Source organism: Patella vulgata, chromosome 7 (genome assembly GCF_932274485.2).
Source record: "Patella vulgata chromosome 7, xgPatVulg1.2, whole genome shotgun sequence".
Lineage (NCBI taxonomy): Eukaryota > Metazoa > Mollusca > Gastropoda > Patellidae > Patella > Patella vulgata.
In genome coordinates, this window is record NC_065885.2 from 51,487,769 (window position 1) to 51,499,175 (window position 11,407).

Here is an 11,407-nt window from a genome sequence, read left to right on the forward strand (position 1 = left end):
CCGTGAATTCTACCAGTGCCATTTACTGACAGGCGGTTTGAGTGATCCGAATAGGTTTCATCTGTCAACAAATAAAAGCAAAGCATCCAGATCATTCATAGTGCAGGGCTTTTTTTTCGTGTACGCACCAAAAATCAATAATACTGAAATTATCGAAATGGTTTCTTGCTTTCTGAAATATAATCCTCTATCAAATGGGGTTCCGCGAAAACTACATAACTTCTCAACAGGAATTGCATTTGGTCCTTCTTCGACTAAAGTCAAAATGCTAATAATGCTCTTCACTTGTACCGTCATGAAAATGAGCTTAAAATGGGTTCTTATGAATGAAGATTAACATCTTGTGCTTAACTGAACCCTGACAAATTTAAGCAACGTTTGTAATAATGATTTGAATTTATTGACGTCTATATGTTTTAAGTCTTTAGGATTCCAGACATTATCCTGTCGAAAACAACAATGAATTCATAATAAACGAGGTGCTCATCCCCTACAGATCCTGCTATCGCCTTAAAATGAAAAGAAACATCGCATGTTCAAAGCGGAAGGGATTATTTTTTCACATTATGTTTCTTTAACGAAAACTGATCAAACAAATTTAGTTTAACTGAATAATGTAACTGAAATGGTTAAGTAATGAATAAGTATAGCTTGAAGCCAAGTTTCGTGTACATATTATAGTTACTTATATCCCCGCGGCATCACCGGGTACGTAATTTGTTCTATCGCCAGGGAAAATGATCCTCTTAACAATGGCGTCGTCTATTATTTTATTGTCGTGTGCTTTCACCTGTTCCAGAGTTACGTAACTTGGCTCAAACTGGACAATAACAAGAAAGCGACAATCGATAGAGATAACACTCGAGCATGGCCCCAGGCAAATAACTTCCAACCACCCAAGCATAAAAAGTTGGTGGTTTCTATTCACTGAGGACTGGTAACAGCTCACCTTTATGCCACCGTATTATTATTATGATTCAAATTTAACAATAGCACGTCGAGGCCTGGCTTTTGAATGAAATAAACCAATTGACTTTAAACCACTTTTCGGTTTGATTAGAATAGATTTTTCAGATGGCAAAAAAACAAAATGACAAATAGGATTTCACCAAATGGTGTGCCTGTTAACTGTGTTGATAAAATATTCCGAGTTTAGCACAAATCACCATGCGAAATAAAGGAGAAAAGAGAGTCTTGTACAAGAGTAAATATAGGCCCTTGCAGAGAGTTTAACGTCCACTCAACACAAGCTAGGTCATTTCGCGACTAACTTACATTATAATTTTATTCCAATAGGAGCAAACCGGAGGACCCTTAAAAAAGCCATAAGGTTGAAAATAAGGCGACTCTTGCTAGAAGTTTACGCATGGAACTTCGGTATGACATTGGTGAAAGCGACACGTCCTATTTACGGTAACATTAATATGCATGTTATATGAACAAACTTGACATATTTTCTGAATGACTCGATCAAACCATTCTATAATAATATTTTTCTAAGATGATGACAAATAGAACCTAAACTGCTGCATTTCCCCTAATAGACACCAGAACCATATTAATAGTTACATGATATGATTGTCAACGTTTTTCTCGGTTCGAAAATCTATTCAATTTGATTAATGACCATTAAATTTGTTAATGAATGCCATCAAGTTTTTATGCGCCATGTATATACGAAAGATAAAAATGTTCCACGTTTGGGATCTACTAGAAGTATTGAGTATTTATTGTTTTCTTTTTAAGATAAAGCATATGTTAAATTTCTAATTTATTTCAAACTTTAAAGATATAGAGTTATATTGTAATTTTAAACGAAATGTAGGATAAAATGTGATGCAACAGAAGATGATATTTCAGATTGAACAGATCAGAGATGTCAATGTTTACATCGGAAGCAAATAGGTCAACAAGTCAGCAATTTACACGTGCAAAGACGCATAGATGCACACTGATCAAGTATAAATTGAGCACAGTATTTAAACGTGTAAAGTTTATGTTTTGATCAATAAATTAGAAATCTAATGTATGATCACTGATTATGAATGAACTAATATGCTAGTTATTAAAAATTAAAAAATAAAACCAAAATGTTGCAGCTTTTTGCCATACTGAAATAATGAACAATATACAATTTGAATTCATTAGCTGAAATGATATTTGTCAAATATTCTTACCTGTTCATCAAGCTCCATGATTTCCTTCCATCAATATTGACTGACATGCAGTAGTGTAACTCATAGCTGTAGATTTGATAACAGGTGAGTTATTTCTCTACCTGTACTGGACATCAGTGACCCCACTGCCAATCAACGGAAAGCAAACCGATTTATACCCTCATCTGTTATGTAACAATCCGCAGTGGGCCTTTGTTGTCAACTCATGTGTTTCGCTGCTTTCTAAGCTCGCTCATTCTAATTGGTCAGTATGCGGTTACTAACGGCCAGTCTATTGTCCACTACTTACTTGTTTTTACCTGTCAGAAGAGATCATGGTATAAACAGCCTTAATGATTTCAAACATGCCTATAGAATTTATATATTGATACCCTGGATTAGAAGAAAGATTTTTACAGTTTTATTTTTAATTGAATCGCTGTCTAATTAAACCGTGATATTTGTCTGATTTTTACTCAGAATATAAATTTATAATCCAAATATGCATTAATGTTATGAAAATTAAATTATTTCAGTAGAAACTCGTAATACCTATTTCATATCAAAAACAAAATATTAAAAGAAATTTTTCTCCGATCAAAATTAAATCACACGAAAACACAAATCTACATTTGGGTTAAATGTTTGTATGAATTTCAGTCATCAACATAGACTGAGACGGATTAATGTATGCCTTATAGCTTGTTTCCGAATCCATATAATTTATTATGTATTTCATATTGTGTGTAATTATATGTTATTAAATACTTGCGTTTAAACCAACATAAACCGGTAATTGTTACGCTAACAAAATGAGAAACCGAGGGAGAATTTTGCCAGTGCAGAAACTAGATTTCGGCTGCGTAGATCATTGGATTTACGTTCACTCCAAATTCACAATTGCATAATATTGTAATAACTAGTTGTCAGAAAGACACACATGGGCCTTTCAAGATATCTCGTGGATTTTCTCCGGTACCTACAGATTCCTCCTATTGATTAAATTATGTTAGTCCCAAAATTAACTAGTTTGTGTCGACTGGACATTTACCCCCCCCCCCTTCTCTTTTTCTCTCTCTCCCTCTAAGTCAATTTTGTTTGATTTTGGTTGGATGCAATTAATTATAGTAAAATTTATCTCGATATAGTTTTGCATCGTTTCTGGGTTATTACAAATGAACGAAAGTGAACATCATTGTTGGGGGCAGGGTGGGGGGGGGGCATTTTAATATGAAAATGGATCCCTTAAATATCATAAGATCGCCTCCTCGACTTCCTTCAGAACCGTTCATTTACTGGCTTAGAATCTGTATAACCAATAAAAGAACGGACCCGTAATTTTATTTGAAGATATTGTAAGAATTTAGCTGGAACTACTAATGATCTGACGCACAAGTGAATTATTGAAATCAAATTGTACCATGTGTTACTCCGGAAATGATCTAGTTTATGTCGATTAGACGTTAAACACAATTTCAATCTCTTTAGTAGGCCTATAAGACTTCTATACTTTTATTGACAATTTTACAGACTATTACAATCGCGCTTTATAAACCTATTTTCGTATCGAGTAGTATATTATTTAAAACATATTTTATTATCACATGACTTCATAACCAAGCGCACATTGATATTTTAGAAACACCTAATAAAGCACCAAATATGAGACGGGCGTTGTTTTACGAGTTTGGAATCTAGTGCTTGTTCCTTATCCACTTTTATTATTTTTTTTTATCAGCTTTTGACGTTACTCTAAACGTTTTCTTTATTATTGTGCATCTATTTTCGTCTTTCAAAGTTTTTATTTATACACTTTTATGTATCTTAATTTTTATAAATGTATATTTGTATTATAAAGCCACATCGGAACACTTTTGTGAATTTTTATGCAAATTTTTAATAATGACAATAATATATTAGTGTAGTTGGGTATAACGTCCGCTTCCGCCTATAGGGTGGTGTTGTTGTTATTTGATTTAAATATGAACTGTCCGTCTTGCTTCTGTCTTGCTGGACAGTTTAATTACATTGTCTAGATTTATTTCCGTCTTCATTAGCCCGGTTAGTGCAAAAACAGTAGGACGTTAAACCCTATTTCAGTTCTAAATTTATAAAGATTGATCTAGGTGGATGTAAGAAATATCCGTTAAAGTACAGGGGATATTTTGATGTCTATTTTAAATTTTTAGTATATTTAACTGAATGCACTACTGAAATGGACAGAGATTTAAAAACGATGCGTATTCAAGACTATTCAAGAGGATTCAGGAAACTACCGAACTTGATATGCAATTAAAATAGTTGAAGACAATTAATTTGCTAGAATGTAAAACAGAGAAGTAAGTGGTTTGTTTAAAACCGGGTAAAGAAATAGTATATTTCTGATACAGCTAAAAGACACATCAAATTCTGTGCATTTCCATGGTATACATGTAAATGTATTTAGACCTACATATATTGATGTTGACTAAATATAACAATATATAAGTACGATATTAAATAGTATATTAATTAGAGATTGAATATTGATACAGATGATCTGGACAGTAATTAACACGTATTAGAATTATTATACCTATAGCTTATTATATAATATACCCAATTATCATATCGTCATTATTATCATATTCCATTGCTGGTAATGACTCATTATATCATTCGTAGTTAGTTTGATCATACATATTATGAGAAAATAACATGTTTTGATGTGGTATTATAGTTTACGACCTATTCTATTTCTATATTTTGAATGTGATATTATTGATTGGTTTTGATATGACCGTCGTTCAGTTTTATTAGCCCAAGTGGCGTATGTATACCTCTTGTTCGTCGTCAGTCCGCCCGTATGTAAATTTTTTACATTTTTGATTTATTCTTTTGGACCACTTGAAATATTTTATACCAAATTTAGTAGGCGTGTTTCTTTAATGGTGGTTATTCCGAGTTTTGCAATGGAAATTCATTGACTATATCGGGGCATGACAGGGTCACCTTAAAGGTTAAAATCTGAGTTTTCTCCAAAACAATTCTGTGGGTTTTAGTCAAAGTTTGCAGGCTCACAATTTGAACTGTTTCCCCTAAAGTGATACTGCAGAACAGAGGGCCTGGCAAGGGACAACGTTTAGTAGTTCGGATGGGACGAAAAATCGAAGTCCCGTGTAGGCCCTATATATGGCGTGCACGTAAACGATCCCATGGCAGTTGGAATTCAATATAAGAGTAGGCCGTAGCGCTGCTGTCCGGACAAAATTTCCTCATAGCACACTGTATGACGTATGCCCGTCTTCATTATCCCAGCAGAACAGTAGGACGTTAAAGCCCATAGGACGTTAAAGCCCATTTCATTTCATTTCCTAAAGTGATAGGTGGTGATTATTCATATTCTTTCAAATGAAGATGATCAGCACTATGGGAGTGGGGGGGGCGAATGGTTAGCGTGCGCGCTCTGTATCATAAGGTCTGGCATTGAGTCAACTGGTGTGGTTTCGATTCCTTCCCCGGTTGTACGTGACAAGGATTTGGGTCGCCTGTCCAACCTCGTGGGTTTTCTCCGGGTCCTCCGGTTTTCCACCACTGCTAAAGACTCCTACGCAAGCGAATTAGATTAGATTAAAAAGTGCAATTTTAGACATATTTGTAGAATAATACCCTTTATTTGGTATTATTTAATGTAAACGTTTTTAATTTGTTTTTGAAACCACCTAATGGATTCCAATCTAATGGTAGTTATGTTGCTATTCAGAGTTATTTAAATGAAATTTATCTGTCGTGTATAGGGGTGCACAATTTAGATATTTTTCTGTTAATAGGCGAAAATAGTTATATTTTCACGAACAGAAAAATGATTAATATTGATAGACTGTTCCAACCCTAAGCTTACTGTAGAAGTAAATTAAATAGGGTTGAACGTCTTATTTTTGTGCCCTTTTATTTTAATTTCCAACTGCCATGGGATCTTTAATGTGATATCATTGTATACACCCCGGTTTTTCGTTCCATCCGAACGACTAGACGCATTTCCTTGCCAGATACCATTCACATTGCAAAAAGCCACCAATTAAAAATTAAACAAGACAATTGCCCTGACAGTATATGTCCATACAGTAGACGTCAACTTGTGTATATCCCCATTTGCTATTCGAATGTGATATGACTAAAACATATAACCCTCTAGCCTAATAACTGAAATACATCAGGTCATATTTGTGCTATAGCCTTGCGTACATTCCGAACAACTAGAGACACTCTTCTTATCAGAGTAGGCCGAAGCGCAGCTGTCCGGGCAAAATTTCTTTCATTTCACACAGTTTGGCATAAACCCGTCTTCATTGAGACGAGTTGGTGCAGAAAAGTAGGGCGTTAAAACCCAGTTCATTTCATTTCCTTCTGTATTTATTTTTTTATTTGTTTTTTTTTTTTTGTGTTGGGGAGGGGGGCAGTTTTTGTATCATATTGTGTCATTTCAGCGTGTTGACATCAACTCTAAAGTTATTTTTAGAAATGTAACAAGCTTCAGTATATTGTAGACACATCTTTGAAAATATTTTGCTGTCAATTTATATAATATATTCACGTTTAGTTTGTTTATTTTAAACTTTAGCATACTAAACACCCTTTCTTTACAGATTATGTTATCAACTAGAAACAGTTTTCCCATTTATATTATGTAATAAACAAAACACAGACCTACATAACAGATTAACAAATGTTTATATTATACTGTAATTCTCGTTTCGCTCTATTTCAACAAACCACTTATTTCGCTTAGCTGGATATGAACCGTTATAAATTTGTTTTGTGTCCATTACTCGGGTATATAAAAATGACTATAAATTATAACGGTTTAGTAACACATAGAGTTACCATTCCTAAATAGACTCAATTGTGACTACTAATTGAAACACTTGTAACTACTAATAAGAAGAGTTTTCTTCGGCGAATTCGATCTATGGCTTCCCATTTTGGGATAAAATTTTGCTCACTGCTTTACAGATGAGTTTCTCTGCCGATATGTAAGAATGGCCTAATATATATTCTTCTCTAATCGCTGGCGTCCTTTCTCGACTGTTTCCAGACAGATGTTTTGAGAAAAGAAAAAATCGGACGACGGGAGCTGTCGCTGTAGATTCGAACTGTTCGAAGATTAACGTGATACGTCCTTTAATCCTTTTGTGTTCTTCTTTACCTAATCTGAAAGTTCTTTTGACGACGAAAATAGAACAATGGTTGACGGCCAGGATGAATTGTCTTAAACCAACACAGAATTATTAAATATCGTCTGGAAGTAGCGCGGCGTAAAAACCCTTAGAAAAACAAAGAATAGAATAATTTGTATACGGACAATTAGCAGACTCGAACCTCATATAGTTATCTAGCTGATTAAGCCGACAACAATAGCCCCTGGATGTAGGCAGTACTCACATAGAAAAGGGCGAATTAAAGAGATTTGTAGGGCTAATTACGCCATTCACCAGATTAGTCTCGCCAATTGCAACTTAAGCCCCACAAGCTGTAATAAACGAATAATGCGAAGTATTGTTTTATTCATGTTGTCAAAAACGTCTCAGTCCGCCTTTAGATTGAGGGTGCGAATACAGCCCGGGAGAATTTAACACCCCAAACGAAATCTGTCACTTTATGTTGGGTTTAAAAAACCTACCAATAATAAGTTCAATGTAAATATAAAAGAAAGAGTAAGAAAGATGTATATTAAGATCATTTGTTGTGATAATTCCTTCATTGTTTAACTATAAAAACATTATATACGTCGGTTTCTAAACTTTAATGACTTTTTACATTACGGAACTCGTTACGTGATTCGTTCAAATATTATCGCCAATCGGAAGGTTGAGTATTTGTCTACGTTAGAAACCACGAATGAGCGATGTACCAATTTCTCATACTTGTAAATTTTTCATTCGATTTTCTGTCGGTGTCTTGGTTTGACTTGCTACCCGGGTTTGCTCGGCTTCTTGCATTAAGGACGGTTACGTATAGATTTTATCCCGTTTTTATTTCGTACAACAGATATTGATTTATCCTCTCTTGTTTATTTTTTGTCTTTGTTGTTGTGTCTTAAATGAATTAAAATGGGGTTTAGCTTCCTACTGTTCTGCACCGACCGAGCGAAGACAAGCATACACGCCATGCACGCAGTGTGCTATGAGGTAAATTTTGTCCGGACAGCAGCGTTACGACCTACCCTTATTTCGAATTCCAATTGTAAAGAGTTATTTTACGAGCACGACAACGTACGTACACGACACCTGTTTTTCGTTTAAACGACTAAACATTTTCCATGCCAGGCTCTCCGGTCCTGCAGCAATGATATGGGGAAATCACACCGAAATAATCCCAGGAACCTTTTCGGTCGACACCGGGATGGAACCTGAGACCTCCTGGTTAGCCACCGCGGCTCCCTCGTTATCTTTATGTAATTGCATGTTTTAAGTTTGTTATTAGAATAAGTATTTGATTAGCTATTATTTGATATTACTTATTATTTTTAGGCCTACTGAATACTGCAGTGTATATTACACAAGCCTACCGCCTGATAGTTAATATGTAAGGTTCAGGTCTATTTTTGTAACTAAATAAAAATGTATCCCACTGAATGAAACCTATATCCTTCATACACTGTTGTTAAAACCAGACCAACTGGGTTGTTCCTGTCTACTTCTTACTAATTTCAGCATTCTAAGATAATTTGAATAAGACATGTTTTTGTAACAGAATACAACATTTAACATAATACTATAGGTGTATGGTTGGTTGTCTCCAATCCCCAGTAAAACTGCATTAGATTTGATGTGATAATTCCTGACACACAGTCGTATAAAAGTTTCAACTTTGAACAAATGTTCTTTTATCCAATATATTTAGTAGATTATATAAGGATGGAGTGTCTGGCAAGGAAGATCGCCTAGTCGTTCGGATGGGGCGAAAATATCGAGGTCACCTTGGCATGTACGTAGCGTATGTCATGCACGGGATTTAATTTTTCTTCCACACGATATTTCTGCCAGTCTGTGAAAAAATAACTTGTTTATTGCAATTTCTGTCACCTCCTACTGCTTGTCAACTGACTACATATATACTGTTGAGAGTAGGAAATAGGGACGGAAAATCCTGAATATTCTTCTTACGTTTTCCTTCAGTAGGCATAAAAGTTATACCGTCGCTCTGACGATAGGTTTTATTTGGAAAATGGCTATCACAGAACACGATTGTCGTAGAGTGTTTGTCAAACCCACACTATTTCACGGCATCCCCTTGGTCTACCCTATTTTGTTTTACATTAATGACGGATTTAATTCATCTAACACCCACAACAAACTATTGAAACCCCGATATATCATATAAATTATAGGTTTAATCATTTAAACATAGCTGAATTATATCAGTATTGTATATACTCAGGTCGCACTCGAAATAATATACAGTACCAAAACTTGATAAAGATATACTTAAGCTACAAATAAATGTATTCCTACAAATTTTATCTAGGCAACAGAGTAGGGGCGGATTGGGGCCGGGAACCGGCCCGGGCTCCCGTGTCGGAGCGCCCCCTTTTACTGACCGCGGGGTCCGAACGGGGGGTCCGGGCCGGTCCCCGGCCCAATCCGCCCCTGACGTTGATTGGCCGATAAGCACGAGGACGACCCTATCTTAAGCAGATATTTTTAAAAAATGAACCCCAAATATGCGATTTGTTGGCATATCTGATTATAATCTGTCAAATAATATAGCTCATAAATCGATTAATTTAGGCCAAAACCCCGACCTGCAAGTAATTTACAACCATCAACCTGTGAAATTATCATATCGTCATATTATTAATTAACATATTATCATTGTATCGTCAAGAGTCAATAGAATTTAACTGGTTAAAAAATGGGAGTTGTTGAGAAAATTTTGACCATTTTATTAACCAGTTATGAATACTGAATAACAGGTGGCCTTGACGGAGTGGGAGCGGACATGCATAGGCGCACGGGACACAATTCATTTTTGAATTTTTGGAAATCCCGACATCCCAATTCTGTAATTTCATCTCTGAAAATAACGAGTTTATAAAAATGTCAAGGAATGTTTTTAAACACCAGCCTCAGGAAATCGTCTCGGACTTATATTCAGCAAGCAGACCAGCTATCGTCAAATTTTGCTGAGGCCTTAAAATTGAATATTTTTGGAGTTACGAACCATCGGCAGACGTTTCTGGCGCATCCCCACAAACAGGGTGCAGGTGACTTAATAATTAGTAAATTTGCGGGCGACAGTGTCGGGTGAATTCGATGAAATTTTCGGATGAAATTCGGAATCCCCATTGCAGGATTCCGAATTCCGGCCCACACCCAGCACACCCGGCCCAGAAAGTCCGTTATACCAGCCCATTCCAGATTCCAGTGATGGCGTGGCGGCCCGTTAAAGCCACCGGCCACATACAACATGATCATCATCGCTCCATGGCCGGTCCATACCCCCCCCCCCCCCCCCCTATATAATGTTCAGCAGGAAAAGGGTTTTGTAGACGAATTGGACAAAATTATTTTTTTTAATTTTTTGTCCGACCGGCCCATCGCCCGATGACCCAATCTGCCCCTGCAACAGAGAGAAAGAGAAATGGGTTTAACGTCCACTCGATACAAACTAGATCATTTCGTGACTAACATAATATGGTACAATGTTATTTCAACAATTAGTATTTATGCGCGGATATAGGGCTCTTTAACAGTGGGAGGAAACTGCAATATCGAGTAAAAACCCACGATGTTAGGCAGGCGACCTTACTCCTTGTCACGCAAAAGTTTCAGATCGAAACCACTATAAAGACATAGCAACTATTTTTTTGACTATTTATTTAAATCCTATGTCCACTGTTTAGCTTTTTAAAACATATCAGTCTTTTGATATTGAATATTTCAATAATCTATTTTGTCGGGTAAATTCCATTACCAATTCTAAAAGAGTCTAGGTGTTTGCCTTACAGGAATTGCTTATCACTCTGCAATTCCAACTGTTTAAAAAAACAAAACAAATTATGCATGTTATGGTTTTACGTCGACATTAACGTTAAGACAGACGTGTACATTTTCCCGATTAGTGAGACGACGGAATTGCAATTTCCATCTTGGTCCAAATTACCATCTGGTTAGATTTCATTATCTCACATCATTCTCCCTTCAGCAATCCAAATTTCGAAGGCTTTTATTTAATATGTGAATTTTGTCGGCTCGTTAACTCCTCCATTG